Source organism: Dromiciops gliroides, chromosome 4 (genome assembly GCF_019393635.1).
Source record: "Dromiciops gliroides isolate mDroGli1 chromosome 4, mDroGli1.pri, whole genome shotgun sequence".
NCBI classification, from domain to species: domain Eukaryota; kingdom Metazoa; phylum Chordata; class Mammalia; order Microbiotheria; family Microbiotheriidae; genus Dromiciops; species Dromiciops gliroides.
The window spans coordinates 184,523,868-184,542,316 of NC_057864.1; the positions used below are offsets into that span (position 1 = coordinate 184,523,868).

The window sequence follows — 18,449 nt, forward strand, 5'->3', positions numbered from 1 at the left end:
GGATTTTTTTTGGAGCAATCGTGTCATGAGTTCAGGAGCTCACTGCCTTTCCCCTTGCCATCTTGGCTCCGCCCCAGAAGTCTCCTTGTTTAGTCATTTTTAATGTCTTATTTATTGGCTGTTAACTTTGTTAGGATTGGGCTCTGCTCCTAGGGTGTGGGAGATAATGTCTTAGCCTTCAGGCTTTTCATAGGTCTATGTTGGTGTCTTTTACTTTTTGTTTCATCCAATGTGCTATGATCCAAGGTCAGGTGTGGTCACTGCTCTTCTGGCACATGCCTTGGTCTATGAGAGACTGCAGGTACTCCTCTCTACCACTGAGCCACTACCAGGGCCTTCCCCCAATCCACTGCTTCCACAACAAATGCTCTCACTTCCCAAAGTCCTGGAAATGTACTACCAGCCTCTGTTGTTTCACTGCGCCAAGCAGCAGTTTGCCCCTCTGTCCTGGAACTGAAATGAGGGGATCTCAGTTTCCTATGAGTGACCATAATCAATAACAAAGAGCAGGTCCCTTCCCCTCAGTCACCTCAATTACCTCATGTCCTCACTCCACCTCACCTGTAGCAACAGCCTGGGATTAAGCCTGGTCAACATTCCTGGGCCCTGCATCCAGTGTCAGCAGAGGGTCTCCCAAACTTCCTCTGATCAGCTGTACATCCTCCCCCCTTACTATCTGTGGGATGAAAGTTCTAAAGCTGAGCCCCCTATCTATACCACCACCTCCAAGACCTGCTGTTTGTTGACATGACAATGTCAACACTCTACTCCTAGCCAGGCCACCACCCTGGTAGCCAAATCTTTCCTAATGTCTTCCCAAGTATTTTAGGGTGAATTAATGCTTCACCCCAATTTTTGTTATTTGTGCCACTCTAAAATTCAATTTGAAGCTTTATTTAAAGTTATTTGGAGGGGAATTTGGGAGAGCCAGGTAATTTATTTCATGTGGCTGTGAATATTTTGCAGTTCTTTTGTAAACTGTTTGTTCATATCTTTTGGTTAAGAATACAACTCTTACCCATAGCTGTGAAATATGTATCATCTGTTTCTCTTCTAATATTTTTATAGTCTGATCTTTAATATTAAGGTTGCATATCTATTTAGAATGTTATATAAAATGTAGTGTAAGGGGGCAGCTAGGTGGCGTAGTGGATAAAGCACCGGCCCTGGATTCAGGAGTACCTGAGTTCAAATCCGGCCTCAGACACTTGACACTTACTAGCTGTGTGACCCTGGGTAAGTCACTTAACCCCCACTGCCCTGCAAAATAAAGAAATAAATAAAGGTAAAAGTTTCCCCTACATGATTTAAAAAAAAAATGTAGTGTAAGGTATTTGGTTAAGCCTAATTTTGGCTGGACTGCATTCCAGTTTTCCCAGAAGTTTTTATATAGGGAACTTTTCCCTAGGTAATTTATATTTTTCACTTTATTAAACACCGGGTTATTGAGTTCTATTGTCTTGAAGTCTAGAAATGCTAGTCTTCTTTTGTTTCTTCTTTTCATCATTTCCCTTGATATTCTGTATTTTTTTTTCTAAGTGAATTTTGTTATTATTTTATCAAGTTCTATAAAGTATCCAGTTGATAATTTGACTGGTATAACATTAAAAGTGTAAATTAATTCTGAGAATACCATCATTTTTATTATATTCACAAGGCCTTACATTAATACTGAAGATTCTTCCAGCTATTTAAGCTGCTCTTTATTTGTTTGTAATTGCCTCTTTGTAATTCCCTTTATTGTACTTGCCTTTTGTGTGTTTTGGTAGGTTGATACCAGATACTTTATGCATTTTGTAATTATTTGGAATGGGATTTTTCCTTTATATTTTTGCTTCTTGGGGGTTGTTATTATGTAGAAATAACATTGATTTTTGATAGTTTATTTTGTACCTACAACTTTTCTGAGGCTATTTAGAATCTTTGCTGATTCCCTAGGATTTTCCTTGCTAAACTGTTGGGGCCAGATTTGATATAGGGAGAGTTAATTGAGTGGCTTGCCATAATATTGGGGTCCCAGAAATAATGAGGGACCTCTAGGCCCAAAGCTCCCTCCCCTCTGAACTGCCTTTTTATATATTTCTCCCAGGTCAATAAGAAAGGAGCCTAACAGCCTCTTTTCCACAAATGAATAAGGTTTTATTAATGGGAATAAAATAAGCAGTAAAGGTGAAATTAATAAAATCAAAGACAAGGGAATAGGGAAAAAGAAAAATGGATAATCCCCGTAAGTCTATACAATCCCCAAACTTGCTTCCAGTTCAGCTAATTCAAAAGAGCAGGGCTCATATATTAACTCACCACCTGAGGTCTGTAGCTTCAATGGGAAACAGCTTTTTAGTCAGGACCCACAGGACAAACTGGCAGGAAAAAAACCTCTTTCTGCCTGCTCTTGCAGCTCGTTCCACCAGAAGGAAAGTGACTCTGGAAAGAGACTGAGCTCCCCTCAGTGAGCGTTTTCTCCCTCCCCCAAAAGGGGAGGTCCTTCAAACTGCTTGTGAAGAGTGGTTTCTCCTGCTGACATCAGCAGCATATGTCACTCAGGACAGGCCAGGTGTGGCCCATCCCAATCAGTCTGCCAATTCCCATTATTTTACCATACCAAGTATACCATCATATCATCAGCAAATGGATAGATAGTTTTATCTCCTTACTTAACTTTATGGCTTTATTTTCTTTCCTTTGCCATTAGTGTTAGCATTTCCAAAACTACATCAAATCATAGTGGGGATAGTTGGCATCCTTGCTTCACATTTATCAGAAAATGTTCTAATGTATCTCCACTGCATATGATGCTTGCTTTTGGTTTTAGATAAATAGTTTTAAATGTATTTTTAAAAGATCTCTTTGTGCTTATAGTTTGTAGGATTTTTAGCATAAAAGAGTGTTGTGCTTGGCTTTTTTTTTTTTTTTGCATTTATTGAGCTGACTCTGTGGTTTTGGATATTTTTGGTTTTAATATGGTTAATTATGTTCCTTGCTTTCCTAATGCTGAATCATCCTTTCATCCCTGGCATAAATCTCAGTTGGTCATAATGAATGATTTCTCGGATAAAATGCTGTAGTCTGGCAGGATTTTGTTTAAAATTTTGGTCTATAGTTTTCTTTCTGTGTTTATCTTTCCCTGGTTTAAATATTAGAACTATATTTGTCATATAAAAGTATTCTGACAAAGTGATTTCTTTCTCAATTTGTGAGGTACAGATAATTGTCTTCTAAAAGTCTGATTATGCATATAACTGCATAATGTGTCCTGATTATTTTTTAATTTCTTCTGATTGTTGTGATTCCCCCCCCTCCCTCACTTGCTATTTTATTGATTTGATTTTGTCCCCTCTTCTTCTTCTTCTTTTTTTTGGGGGGGGCAGGGCAATGAGGGTTAAGTGACTTGCCCAGAGTCACACAGCTAGTAAGTATTAAGTGTCTGAGGCTGGATTTAAACTCAGGACCTCCTGAATCCAGGGCCAGTGCTCTATCTACTGTACCACCTAGCTGCCCCCCTCTTCTTTTTTTTTTTTTTTAGTGAGGCAATTGGGGTTAAGTGACTTGCCCAGGGGCCTCTCTTCTTTTTAATAAGATTAGTTAGGGATTTATAAATTTTATTAGTCTTTTCAAAGTGCCAGTTTTTAGTTTTATTTATCATTTCTATGGAGGTTTTTATTTCCAATTTATCTGTTTCCCCTCTAATTTTCTATATCTTCTTTTTAGTGCTTATTTTAGAGTTTTTTTTTTGTTTTCTAACTTTTTAACATGTGTATTCAGTTCACTAACCCTCTCTTTTTCCTGTTTCATTATTGTATATTTGTAGGGATATCATTTCCTCCTTGGGGACTGCTTTAGTTGCATTCCAGAAATTTTGGTATGTTGTTTCATCCTTATAATGTTCATTTACATAGTTATTATTGTTTCTATGATTGTTCGACCAATTCATTACTTATGATCTCATTGTTAAGCCTCCAGTTGGGTCTGTATCTTTTGTTTGTGGTCCCTGAACCAATGACTACCTTTATTGCATTATAGTCAGTAAAGAATGTATTAACTATTTCTGCCTTTTTATGTTTGTTTGCAATATCTTTGTGCCCTAGTACATGGTCAATTTGTGTAACAGTTCCATATGGTGCTGAGAAGTATGTATATTCTTTTGTTGTTCCACTTAGCAGACATTATACATCTTTTAACTCTAGTTTCTCCAGCTATTTATTTAGTTCCATATTTTCTCTCTTGTTTACTTTTATTAGATTTATCCAAAACTGAGATATTGAAGAAATATTGAAGTCTCTTGTCACTATTGTGTTGTTGTCTATATCTTCTCATAGTTCTGAAAGTCTTTCTTTTGTGAACTTTGATGCTAAAGTATTTGGAGCTTGTAGATTTATTATTGATATTGGTTTGTTATCTATGGTTCCTTTTAGCATAAGGTTTATTTCTTGTTTATATGTTTATTTTTGCTTGTCATATATCATAATTGTAACTCTTGCCTTTTTGAATTCACTTGATGCATAGTAAAAAAATTTTCCATCCCCTCAGTTTTATTTTGTGTATTTTTATTTTTAAAATGTATTTTTTGGTAAGTGACAGATCGTCATTTGTTGTTTTCTTATCCAATCTGTCACTCTTTTTCATTTTTTTGGATTGTTTAATCCATTTATAGTTTAATTTATGAAAGTTAGGTTTATATTTTCCTCCACCTGTTTCTAATTTTGTAGTTTTTTCCCAAGTTATGAATTTTTACCCTCTTCTGCCATAAACACAGTATGATACCCCTTCATTTACTTTACCTTAACCTATTTTAAACTGGCCTTATTCCCACTGGCTCTTTTCCTCTTACCCCAGACTCTTTCTTCTCACTTGTTCACTATTTCCTTTTGGGGTTTTGCTTATTAATTGCTTTTCCTCTCCTGCTTTTATCTGGTTATGTAATTTTTTGCCTCTCCTCTTTTTTCCTCTCAGTAGTCTCTCTCTTCCTCTCCTCCCCTTCCAATTGGTCCAGTTCATTACGGTTGTTTTAAAAAATTTTTCTTTTGAATCATTCAGGAATGCTCTGTTATGGTTCTATGTTCTCTTCTACATTCCACAAGGTCCTCTGTTTCACTGAGTTTCAGGTTGATTTCCTTTGTTTTACAGTATTTATTCACAGATATCTGAACTTTACTAGATCTGAAGGTTATATTTCCTTCTTTTGTTAATGTTTTCCCTATTGATTTATCTGCATATGTTCAAGGTCTTTGAGTTTTTGTCTTCCTGAGATCTTTGGTAATTTCAGTTTTTTCCTAACTCTGAATTCTTCTGCTGATAGTGGTTTCCCTGGGGGCTAGATGTCTCAGCCTCCTCACATGTTGGGCAATTTACTCCTCGAATGCTGACCATCTCATAGTTCATTAGTCTAGGTCTCTGCCCCATGTAACTTTTGGGTGGTCAGAACTGACCTCAGCTGGATGTCTCCCTTAGGCTTAGTGTTGTCCTGCACAGTCCCCCCAACCCCTGCCCCTCCCCCCCACACACACACAGTGTCCTGTCCTGCTCTGCTCCACTCTCTGTGTTTCTCAGTTCTCTGACCAGGTACCAGCAGCTCAGGGACCTGCTCTGCTAACCCTGCACCAGCAGTTCAGAGCTATGCAGCTCTGGTGTTATGGGTTTGTTTGGCCACACTGGTTGTCTATAACTGCCCAGGCAGCCTTCTAAAGCCTGGAGCCAGGTTCTCCATGGTTGCTGGAAGAGGGAGAAGGGACCAAAGTGTATACTGTTGGGTTTTGTCGTAAGTTTGTGTGTCCAGGTCCTTGGGTCTGCTAGTAGAGCTTTGCTGCTGGTAGCATGGGAAGCAGATTAGGGATGCTGAATGGGCTCAGGATTAATGAGCATTGGTTCATGGGTTTTGATTTTTTTTTCTTTTTTCTTTTTAACATTTTACTGACTTCTATGTGTCTTAGACCATGGAGACAGCTCAAATTGCTTTATCTTTGGCATATAACTTCTGTTTTGGAGAGGTTTGAGCGGTTATGGGGATCAGAGATAATATGTTTAGTCTTCCATCTTGCTATTCATGTGATCCAGAATTCTCTTATCTTTGTATCTCTATCAGTCCTTCATAAAGGGCTCTGCATGCAGTTATATAAACTCAAAACGTGTTTATTTAATGAATGAATGTATAATGGGAGTATTGGTGGACTGGGGTACTTCTCATGAAGCTGGGACTCCTTTCTACAGGAGATGTGACCCAGAAACTCCTAATTTGTCCTTTGGTCCTTGTGACTATCCACAAAGTCAGGAGGAGCCTTCCCATTCAGTAGTGCCATAAGATGTGGAGTAAAAATCACTGTTAAGGGCATGCATAGCTGGAACAGGAAGTGGGCTAGCTATATATCAATCAGTGAATCAAATCAATCAATCAGCAAGCCTGAATCAAACTCCTTATATATGCTTAGTGCTATGCTAGGTGCTGACCTAAATGAAACAATGCCTACCCTAAATTCTAAAGGGGGAGATAGCACTTACACATTAAGGTGTATAATAACACCACCTCTGATATACCCCCTCTCCAACTTGCACTCACAGGTTGGGAACCCCCAGGAAGTGACTACCTTGTGTTCAAGGTACTCCTAAAACTGTATCATGAGCCCCCACCAAAGCTCAACCAGAAGGGCAGAATTCTAGAGAATTTGTGACAAAGGATACTACCCACTTAACAATAAAGAGGTGATAGACTAAATATGCTGAAGAATGACCAATGTGGGGTTTGTTTTGCTTCCTATTTGTTACAGTTTTTCTTTTTCCTTCTGCGGGGTGGGGGTGGGGGGCGGGGAGTGAGAAAGAGGAAATAAATGCTTGTGAATTGAAATAAAAATGAATTCATTTAAAAAACGACCCAGCCCTTTTGGTTGATCTCCTATAGAGGATTTATGGAAGAACAAGCACAAGGAGGAGAAGGTGCTCATAAGTTGGCATATGCATTAGGGAAGGGAGTGGGATGCAATCCCTGGTCCATCCAAGTGTCCAACACCACCACCACAGCATATAAATAGGAATTACGGTAATGACTGATATAGCCTGTCCATATTGAATTGAGTTTAAATCAGCCTGAGGGCTTTAGGAGAGGCAGGGCTCCGCAGACTGCTCAGGTAGCTTTCCGCGTGTGGGAGGGGAGAGAGTGGGTGTGAAGCACCGCAGGAGGGAAGAAGCTAGGAGTTACTATGCAACCCAAACGTAGATCAGGGCAAGAGACAGACGTCTCTATGAGGTCATAGCGCGGATCGAGCACGAGGAAAGGAACGTCTGGGGAATACCAACTCCAGACTTAGCTGTTCTTCCTCTTGCAGGGTTAGTTCATTGCCTCCAGGCTCTACCCCTCCCACTGCGTGACGCAGGTAACCGGACGAAGAATCAGAGCCTAGGCCACGCCCCCAGACCCTGCTGGGAGGGGTAAGCACTCGGGCCGCAAGATCGGAGCTGGACTCCCCACTTCCCCGCCCCCCCCCCAACCCCAGCTCCCGGCTTCGCGAAGTCTTGGCCCACAGTGGAGCATCTGATTGTTAGCTTAATGGGCGTTTTTGGAAGCCCTGGCCCCAGGGAGGCAGGGAAGAACTGGGGTGGGAGGGAGGGCACGTAGAAGTGGAGCCCTCATCCGAGATTAAAGGCTGCGGCTGAGGGGGCAGGGGAAGGGGGCAAGGGCTTCCTTGTTTTCTCCTTTTCCCAGGGAAGGAGCAAAAGTGGCCCAAGTCCTAGGACACCCCACCCATGACCTGGCATTAGGGAGGTGCCCATCAGAATCAGAGAGGTGGAAGGGGCCCTATTCCAGCCACCCAGTCCAACCTGTATAAGACCAGCAACCTTTTATATAACTCTCCTGACACATCTATGGAAGAATGGTAATAAGGAGAAACTCACCACCCCCTGAGGCAGCAGCAGCAGCAAGCAACTTGTGATACTTTGGGTTCATGCAGTAATTGAGATGTGTGGTGATGAGGGCCTATAGTTTAGATAGTTCTAATGGTTAGATTGTTGGGTTGGTTTTTTTCTTTTAAATTAACCCTTAATTTGTCTCATCATCTTTTACCCATTATTACTACTTGTGCTTTCTGGGGCCAAGCAAAATCCATCTTTCATGAGTTCTTCAGACACATGAAACCTCTTCTCTATTTCTCCCCCAACCACTTTTATTCCTGGAGAACCTATACAGTTAGTCCCGAACCCTGAGGGTTTCTGAACTGAACACCGCCTACCAGACTACCCACCCGTCTTCTCATCCACAAATCTTTCAACTATGACATGCTCATCCATCATTCAGGATATCCTTTTGGACCCTCTGTTTGACTGTCAATGTGCCTCCTAAAATGTGGTAGCAAGGATAGGCTACACTATTCAGGAAGTGGTCAGCCCCTCTCTTCTCTCATTTTAGATGCTCTGCCTTTCTTACCATGGGCTAATATTGAATTAGCTTTTATTTGGCTGCTACATAGAATTGCTGGCTTATATCAAGCTTGGGAACCATTAAAACATTCAGATCTTTTTCATAGTTGTTGCCTAGTGACAACTTACTCACCCATCTTGAATTTGTGAAACTAAAAGCATATTTTGACCTGACCTTGAATCAGTGCCCCCTGTCTGGAATGCTATAGCTGACTCAATTCTCCTCCTGGCCCCCAACTTGAGTGCAGCCTGGGTGACAAATGATACAATCATGTGGTGTGGAGTTTTGCCCGTTTTTTCTTTTCTTTTCTTTTCTTTCTTTCTTTCTTTTTTTTTTTTTTGTGGGGCAATGGGGGTTAAGTGACTGGCCAAGGGTCACACAGCTAGTAAGTGTCAGGTGTGTAAGGCTAGATTTGAATTCAGGTCCTCTTGAATCCAGGGCCAGTGCTTTATCTACTGTGCCACCTAGCTGTCCCCTGCCCATTTTTTCTTGCCAATCATTTGACTGTCGTTCGAGGTAGGATGTTCCCCACATTTCTGGGAGTTCTACTTTGTCTTCTCAAATCTTTTCTTTTTTCTTTTTGTGGGGCAATGAGGGTTAAGTGACTTGCTCAGGTCACACAGATAGTAAGTGTCAAATGTCTGAGGCCGGATTTGAACTCAGGTCCTCTTGAATCCAGGGCCGGTGCTTTATTACTTTGTCTTCTCTTTTTAGGATGCTACTATCCATGGTATTCCCTGAGTAGAGGCCATACCTAGGCCCAATCCAGATTTATAGAAGATAACTTTAAAAGTTAGGAATAAGGATAGGGACCAGAATATTTCCCAGGGACTGGCACAAGGGCAGTGATTCCTCTAGAGAACATCTCCAGTGCCTCATCCAAGCATCACCAAAACTGAGACCCAGAGGAAAAGGGAGCAAGTAGGCTGAGGGAAAGCCCAGTGTAACCACAACTTTCTTCTTTTGTTTTTGTTTTTGGGACAATGAGGGTTAAGTGACTTGCCCAGGGTCACACAGCTAGTAAATGTCAAGTGTCTAAGGCCGGATTTGAACTCAGGTACTCCTGAATCCAGGGCCAGCACTTTGCCCACTGCACCACCTAGCTGCCCCTCCACAGCTTCCTTCTGCTACCCAGTTCTTCATCCCAGTGATTGATAGCACAAACAGGGAATGTCTGCCAATGAGATGCTGCCACTTGTGGTGAGGCTGAGGGGCTGCTGAGATGGAACACCACAATGCTCAACTGGCCAAGAGCTTACTTGAGAAGTGAGCAATCTACCCCCTGGCCCAGTCTGGTCCCCTCCTCTCAGGGACCCTGGAGGCTTGGTCCTAAACTCTGAACCAAGCTGCTGCTGTTTATCCTTCATTCTTGAAGAGGACCATGACAGATGTCATGGCTTGTAATGAATTGGATTTAAGGGCTGTGCAAAGTCACCAGCATCACTTTCTCATCTGGAGCCACCTGGCTCCAGAGGCAAGATATACATTAGGATGACTAGAGATGACTCGAGTTTTTTTAAGGCATTTGGGGTTAAGTGACTTGCCCAGGGTCATACAACTAGTAGTTGTCTAAGTTCAGATTTGAAGTTAGGGCCAGTGCTCTATCCATTTCACCACCTACCTGCCCCCTCTGAACCAAACACTGCCTACCAGAACACCCATCTAGGAAAAGTATCAATTGCTCTCTGCCCAGGGGCAGTCAAGCCTACATCCATCACTTTGTTTCTGATGGTACTGGCAAGGTCATCAACCTTACTTGCAGCTCTGGAATTAGTGCCCACCTTGGTAGCAATTAGATCTTCCAGTCTCCTGATCTGGGCATTTAAAAAAATCTAGGGGGGAGGCAGCTAGGTGGCTCAGTGGATAAAGCACCAGCCCTGGATTTAGGAGGACCTGAGTTCAAATTCGACCTCACATGATTGACACTTACTAGCTGTGTGACCCTGGGCAAGTCACTTAACCCTCATTGCTCTGCAAAACCCAAACAAATAAATAAATTTTTAAAAAAGCCTAGGGTAATCTGGTGCTGGTTATTAGGGTGAGGGTAGGAAATGAATGGTGGCCCTGGGTTGGGGATGGGGGTGGGTACTGGGAGGGATTCATCTATATGATTCTAATTTTGGAAGGGGTTTCTCTGGCAGGATATTCCTGATGTAGTATTGCTCATCTTTGCTAAGAAGCATGATGGAAAGAACTCCATGACCAGAGAGCTCCCTCTCCTTCACCCTTGGTTCTATCAAAGACAATCTATGGCACATACAAGCTTGCTGTGTCCTTACAGGGGAAGGGTGAGTGAAGACTGAGACTGGGGACAGCACCAAGAGCCTGGGACCCTGGCCTTGTTCCCCAGAACAATCTCTTCTCTCTTCCCTCTGTTCTCAAACAAGACCTGCAGGGTTACAGACACCTATCATCTAGAGGTCAGGGAGGAGAGATCCAGGGCTCAGTCAGATAAGGGGCAAGCCTGTTTCTGATTGTGCCATCCCTGTCCTATCCCAGGGGCAGGAGGGAGTTAACCTAGCCACCCTGATGTGTTACAATATCCTGAAATTTGCCCTCCCTTTTGGAGTAGGAAAGGGGGATCAGGCCTACCCTGTGCATAGCCACCCTTTAAATCTCCTGCTCCAAGTGAAACATTCTTTAAATTACTTTCATGCCTTGCAGATAAGACAGACCAGCTTGAGGGCACATGCCTTATGTGGAGCTGGTGGCATAATGGATTGAATGCCAGGCCTAGAGTGAAAAAGATTCATCTTTCTGAGTTCAGATTTGGCCTCAGACACTCGCTAGCTGTGTGACCCTGGGCAAGTCACTGTTTGCCTCAGTTTCCTCATTTGTCAAATGAGCTGGAAAAGGAAATGGCAAACCACTCCAGTATCTTTTCCAAGAAAACCCCAAATGGGGTCATGAAGAGTTGGACAGGACTGAAAAGACTGAACAACAAATTGGAGTAGGAAAACCCTGAGGGAAAGGAGGGTAATTCTAAAGAGCTCATTTATCCTCTGTCACTGGTGATTCTCGACTCTCACTGTCAAATTATGGCACTGTAGGAGGACAGGTTGCCCAAAATGAGGGCAGGGCTGGTGTCCGAGGGAGAGAAGTAGGCCCAGTGGAGGAAGCCCAGCCCAACCATTGGGTATTGAGGTGGTGCTTGGGAGATGACCAGCATCTCTCTGGGGAGAGCATTTAACCACCACCCTTTGACTCTTCTTACATACAGGCTGCCAGCGAGGCTAGAGTGGATGAAATCTCACAGTGGATGAATCTTCCAGTTACTGCCAAGTGACATCTACTTAGCAGCTTCCCTCTTGCTTTGAGCCCTCAGGTTAAACAGAGAGGTTTGAGTATTCTGTTTTTCCAAGGACAGCGTGGAAGAAAAATAGCAAAATCATTTGTTTTTCTACATTTCTGAGAGAGGTTGTTGGGGGCAGATGGTAGAGTCTGGCTTTTGGACAGTGAGACTGCAAATCTCCTGGGACTTAGCTGTCAGCCCACCTGCCTGCCCTCCCATCCTCAGGCTGAGAGAGAGAGAGAGAGAGAGAGAGAGAGAGAGAGAGAGAGAGAGAGAGAGAGAGAGAGAGAGAGAGAGGAAGAAGAGGGAGCTGCATTTCTCCCCCAAAGGGAAATATGTGCCCTTCTCAGGGGCAGCACGCTGGCTGGAGATGCTGGGGCAAGGAGGAGGAGAATGAGAATTGAGCATTCTCCACCACCATCCTCATCAGACACCAGGTCTTGACATCTTTATAATATACTTTTGGGGAGAAAGGAAGAGAAGAGTGAGGACAAAGGGGCAGACAGAGGTTTCATGGGACCTCTTTCTTACCTTCTAGATCTCTCTTCCTGCATCCTTTCCCCCTAGCTCTTAGCACAGTGTTTTGAATATTGTGAGCACATAATAAGGGTATTTTCATGGTTTTCTTTCTTTTATTCATCCTTTTCCCAACCTTAGAGAGGTTTCAGCAAGTCAGGGAGATAGATCAAGGCAACCTTGGTACAAACTTTATGCTCTCATCCCTTCTACCATTCTCCTTCCAATCCCAATCCTCTATTTTTTTCTTTTTCTTCCTTTCATTCTTTCTTTCTTTCTTTCTTTTTTGTTGGGCAATGGGGGTTAAGTGACTTGCCCAGGGTCACACAGCTAGTAAGTGTCAAGTGTCTGAGGCCAGATTTGAACTCAGGTACTCCCAAATCCAGGGCCTGTGCTTTATCCATTGCACCACCTAGCTGCCCCTTCTTTCTTTCTTTTTTTTTTTGCAGGGCAGTGAGGGTTAAGTGACTTGCCCAGGGTCACACCAATCCTCTATTTTCTGTCCTTTTTGTCAATTATTCCTTTCACCTTGTTCAATTCCTACTCCCACCCAAGTCTTTTCAGTGTCCATGTACCCATCTTTTTGCAATGATTAAAAAAAGTGTTGGTTATTAAAAAAGCAATAACCATATCCTGGGGATAATAAATGCCTGCTTAAGACATCTGCTTCTTTAAACCATACCCTTGGGCTCTCCCTATACTTTCTGGCTCTGGGACAAGAAGCATTCCTGGCTATGATGCTGATAGATCCTACATTTCAAGCCTGAATAGACAAACTTCAGAAAATGAAGGGGGCAGAATAGGCTGGGGTTACTTGCTAGGCTTCATTAAGGCTGGCCACCAGCTCCTCTCAGCTTAGTGTTAATGTCATCAGAAGAACTGGACTTAAGGGTTTTTTGGTTGTTGTTTGTTTTTTAGACATTTACTATCTGTGTGATCTTGAGCAAGGCATGCTTTGAGCCTCAGTTTTCTCATCTATAAAATGGGGTCTTAACATTTGTCCTACTTACATCAGTCAATAAGCATTTATTAAGCACCTAGCATGTGCTAGGCACTGTGCTAAATTGAGGGGATACAAGGAGAGGCAACCTCACAATGATTTTGTAAAGTACTTTGGGCTGTTTCTGGCTGGCCAAAATTCAACTGTTGCCAGATATTTGTAATAAAGACAGGAATGTGGTTGAGTGGGTAGAGAACAATAACTTTGACTCATTAGCTTACCCTTGTGTTCATTTCCGTGTAATGTCAGAGATATGCTTGGGAGTATCTAACTTTAAGTTAGATAGTTATATGTAACTGAGGGCTTGGATCTCTGCCTAGCTTTGTAAACTTAAAAGGGAGAGAGAAATATGAGCAGTACTTGTGCTTATTGTAGTAGTTTTCCCGGTTTGTGCCAGCTTGGCATGGCTTGATAGCTGAGGTGACAATGCTTGGAAGTTTTGGCTCAGAATTTCCCTAAGGAGACAGTCTCGGGGGCATTGGGAAGAGGTGGGAGGAAGCTAGATTGGTTTGAGCTTGTCTCATCCCTGAGGGATAAAGGGTCTTTAGTGTTTGGTCTCAGGCGGTATACACCCACAGTCTAGACAGAACAGGAAGACAGAGGCAGGGACTGCCTTTGGGTGGCACTGGCACCCGGATAACCTCTGAGAGCCCTAAGGGTGAACCCATTCTATACAGGGCAGTATCAATTCAGGAGAACTGAGATAGGGCGGACCTTTTGAAGTAAACTTGTGGATGTGTTTTGGCATCTAGACTGGTTGCTCCTGCCTTAATTCTGTGCTTTCCTCAATCTACTCTTTTTTTTTTCAAGTATAGGTAGACGAATTATCCCTTGAAACCCTTACTGACCAGTAATCAGTAAAATACCACGCCCCTCATTTACAAAGTTAAATGTGTAGGCAGGTAACTTACAGGTGTGGGGGTATAGCTCAGTGGCAGAGCATTTGACTGCAGATCAAAGGGTCCCCGGTTCAAATCCGGGTGCCCCCTTCTAAAATATTTTACTCTGGCTTTAAAAGCCACTCCTGTCTTCCCAACCCTCGGATTTGAAGGTGGTTTGGGGTTAGGAACAGGCTCTTGTTTGTGTTGGACTGAAGCCAGGACTGAGACCTTCTATTCAAGGCAGGCTTACCACCAGTCATCCCATGTTGTCACAATGTAGGCTGGAGGAGCTAACTTCTTTTCTCCTGGGGAATCTGGTGTACATATAAAGGGGTAGCGGTGTGAGGAGGTGGAGTGGGGGGGGGCAGGGGGGGGAGGAGTGGTAGGGGAAGTGAGCAGCATGTTGTTGAATGCTTAGGTCAAGACTGGTGCCCTTTGCTCCTGCTTTCACCATGCCCACGCTGAGTGAAGGAGATTGTTCACAGAGGCCTCTGGGACTGAGAAGCATGAGTACCAGTGGTAAGACTGGGCCAGACTAGGAAAGAGCCTTGGAGCGGAACAAGGACCATCCTTGAAATGTGGGAGGGAGGAAGCTTGGAGTTGGGGAGTCTCCTTTTCCTGTAAGGAGACCCCTCCCCGGAGTTCCCCGTGATGTGAGGTCCCAAAGAAGGGGCCCAAGAGTTGCGAGACTCTTGCTTGGGTCCTGTAGGAAAGGGGCACCCTCTCAGCAAGCATTTTTCCAGCATCAACAGAAATCCTGAGCTCTCGTGTTCTGCAAACAACTTTTTTCCTATATCTTCTATTTACACATCTATGGATTTACTGTATCCCAGTAGTACAAGGTAAGCTTCTCGAGAGCCGGGACTCAAACTCTTTTGTTGTATTGGTAGTTCCTAACACAGTGCCAACTACACAGTCTTTTCCTACATTAAATGGTTATATTATGAATACAACCCCAGCTGCAGATAAAAACCTATGGCGCCTGCGCGGCAATAAACTCTAAGAGTTCTCTTTACGCCACTTTCGCCCGGCAGAGGGGGTATAGCTCAGTGGTAGAGCATTTGACTGCAGATCAAGAGGTCCCCGGTTCAAATCCGGGTGCCCCCTTCTTTATTGTCCATTTTTAAAAGATTTTAATTCCCTGTATTTCGCTGGCGTGAGGGACGAGATTCGCATTTAAAATGGAACATTAGATCTCCAGCTCCCTGCTTTTTCATGTTAAGCGTGTAGAGAGAGATTTCCGCCGCTTTTGCTCTCTGAAGGAGGAGTCCGGGTGGAAAGGGGGAGGGCACGTAGAAGCTCCTTCACTTTTGAAGGGCTTTAAATTTGCACGTGTTCCGCTCCCCATGTTCCTGTGGGCGAAGGGAGACTTTCTTTGTCAGAACCCCCGCCCCAAGCCGCTGAAGGGCACACCACTAGGACCCCGGGGCCAGAGCTTGGATTCCGTCTTCAGGGATTCCACCTCGAGCCCCTTTCCTCATTGAGGACAGCGAGAAGGGTCCCCGCGCTGAAGAATGACTGCCGGCCTCGGGGTCTGTGCCAAGTCCCGGAAAGTGGCTTCCAGGCCAAACCCGGCAACCAAGAACTATCCCGCCTGAAGGCGCCGGGGCTTCCCTCCCAGCAGCCACTAGAGGGCAGCAGGAGGCCGCGTTGGAAAGCGGCTCCAGCCATCCCCCGCGCCACCCGGGAGAGGGGATTTTTCAGTGAGATGCCAAGTGCAGCCCCCGTCAAGCCAACGGGAGGCTACGGGACGGAGCTTGTGCCAGGGCAAAAAGCACACGAGGGTTCTGGGGCTGGAATCAATCATCATCAGCATTTATTTGATAAGTGCCTAATTATGTTCCAATGCATTGCGTTAGCAACCGAAGACATAGAAAAATGAGAGTCCCCGCCCTCAGGGAGTTTACAGTCTACTAATGGGACACAACAAATTCACAGGGATATATGCAACAACAACAGTGCTTAGTTTAGCACTAACACTTAGGGGAATCATGAAAGGCTTGTTGGAAGAGTTAGACTACAGGGCCGTGGGTGCTAGAACAAAGAATTGGGTTGGAGGGGATGTAGGGGGTGGGGGAAACCCCGGGAAGAAGTTGATTGACATTTGGTTTGTGTCTTAACTTGTAAATTATACATTTCGCGTAAAAAAGCGAGCAAGTCCCTGGTCCCTACTATGTAACTCTCCAACCAAGCCCCTCCCTCTCTCAGTGCCTCCCAGAACCTTTTCAGCTCTTTTCTGCAGATAACCCCATCCCACCCCGCACCCTCCAGTCTCTCCCATATTCCTTTGTCCCTTGTACCCTCTCCCTCCTTTTCCACACACTCCCCATACACCTCTCTCAAGGACCTGTCCTAGGTGAGAACTGTATTCGGTACCCAATGCCACCCCAGCTCCTTCTGCATGACTTTTAAGTAGGCCAGGGGAAGAAAAAGGCACTTCAGTGTCCTGACCTGATTCCCTGCTGTCTATTAAGTCTCCTAAATTGTGGATATTTTTACTCTTGCCCTGAAAGGGGAAAAAGATGATTTATCACTTGAGTCTATTATAAGGTAGTGACAGGTGGGGAGGGGAGTTGAGGGAAGGAAAAGAGGGAATGCAGAAAGAACATTTTCTCTCTCCTCTTTCTCTGTCTCTGTCTCAGTGTCTATCTCTGTGTCTCTTTGTCTGTCTGTGTCTCTGTCTCTCTCTCTCAGCTTCTGCCTTATATAATAGGTCAGAATTTAAAATAGAACTTATTGCCCCCATCTTCCCAGATTTCTGTCATGGAAAGACAGCATCTTGACTAACTGTGGCTTCTTGGGGAGGGACCTTTCCCAGGGTATTTGTAGTCAAGGTCTTCCCATCACCACCATCACCCTTCCCTTCCCTGTTCCTGTCTCCTTCTCTTGGCCTGCTGGCCTGGGTGACCCAAGAGAGAAACTCTAGGAACAGACACCATGAATGATATTTCCAAGTGAGCAGAAGCAGACTAGAGGTCTGATTTGGCTTACCTCCTGACTTGTTGCAGAATTGGGGAGATTCCTGTGCCCAGAGGAAGGTGAAATAAAGAACTGGAAGACAAGAACAGAATTACAGGGAGCAACACTTTAATTTAGAAATTGTGTTGAGAACTAAGGCAGGATTTAGGGAAATGAGATGCAAATAAGATCCATCAGTGGGAGTAGGGCTAAGTAGAGTGATAAATCGGGAGCATTCAGGGTTCCTCCCCCTTCTGCCTCAGTTTCCCTTCAGGGAAGCACCTGGGGGGTAGTGGTGGTGGTTACAAAGTCATTCAGCAAACCACAATTCCAGAGGACGGAAGACATGGGATGTGGGTGGCACTCGCTATTCGCCTTTTGAGAGAGAGGTGATGGACCCAAAATACAAAATGAGACATATATTTTTGGATATAGCCAGTGAGGGAATTTGCTTCGTTTTGACTATGAATATTTGTTATGACGGCTTCATTTTTAATTTCTTTTTGTTGGTGTCTTTCAAAGGGGAGAGAGTGGGAGGGAGAAAAAATAAATGCTTGTTCATTGAAAAATACAATTAAATAAGAATCAATTCTTTTCTGACAACAGCAATAAAAAAATATTCAGTCAATATTTTTGTTTTAACACCTACTCTGTGCCAGGCACAGTGCTAAGAGCTGGGAATGCAAAAAGAAGCAAAAGACAGTCCCTATCCTCAAGGAGCTTACATTATAACGGGGGAGAGAACGTCAAACAACTCTCTGTCCGTCTGTGTACGTGCAATATAAATACAGGTTAGGTGGGAGATGTCCGAGAGAAGGCGCTAAGCAGTGCAAACCTGAGGATGTGGAGTAGGTAAAAAATTCTAACTCTGGGACTGGTGACAACCAACAGTTACAACCAACCTCCAGGAGTGCTGGTATCATTAATTCTATAACCACGGGCAAGTAATGGGCCAAAAGGATTATAGAATGAGAACCCCCTTTTTCCTGGAGAGTAAGCTGATGGTCAGAGACAAGAAGTGATTTGCCCAAGGTCACACAGCTTGTAAGATGCAGAGACAAGATTCGAACCCAGGTCCACGTCCGCTGCACTAAAGTGCTGCTCTCTGAACTTCAGTTTTCTCCTCTGTAAAATGGGTGTAAGAGAGGACCGCCTTACCTCTTCGTAACCCTTTAAGCGCTATAGAAATGGGATGGGGGGGGGGAGCAGTGTGCTGCTCCCATTATTACGGTGGGAGTGGGCTGCGTGGCCCGACCCAGCTGGCGGCGGCCAGAGGCGTCCCCGGGGAGGCCACGAGAGGGCACGCCGCCCGCGGGCTCCTGGCCCCTTTGCCAGCAGCAGTCCGACTCCCTGCAGGCTGGCGGGCAGGAGGGCTGGCGGGCAGGCCGGAGCTCCTCC

The 18,449-nt window shown here is 44.3% G+C and overlaps 1 protein-coding gene and 1 non-coding gene across 3 annotated transcripts in view; both read left to right on the forward strand.

The window, feature by feature from the left end:
* The first annotated feature begins 7,310 nt into the window (after positions 1-7,310).
* Positions 7,311-18,449, forward strand: part of PLXDC1 (plexin domain containing 1) — a 128,647-nt gene continuing 117,508 nt past the window's right edge. Inside the window, exon 1 of one of the 2 annotated variants that reach the window (XM_044003724.1) lies at positions 7,311-7,416. The gene's annotated coding sequence lies outside the window, so the exon portion shown is untranslated. Of the gene's footprint in view, positions 7,417-17,880; positions 17,904-18,449 lie in introns of those variants that run through there. The other variant, XM_044003726.1, reaches the window with a different exon arrangement.
* TRNAC-GCA lies at positions 15,129-15,200 on the forward strand. Its single transcript has one exon. It is a non-coding gene; the product is annotated as a tRNA-Cys (tRNA).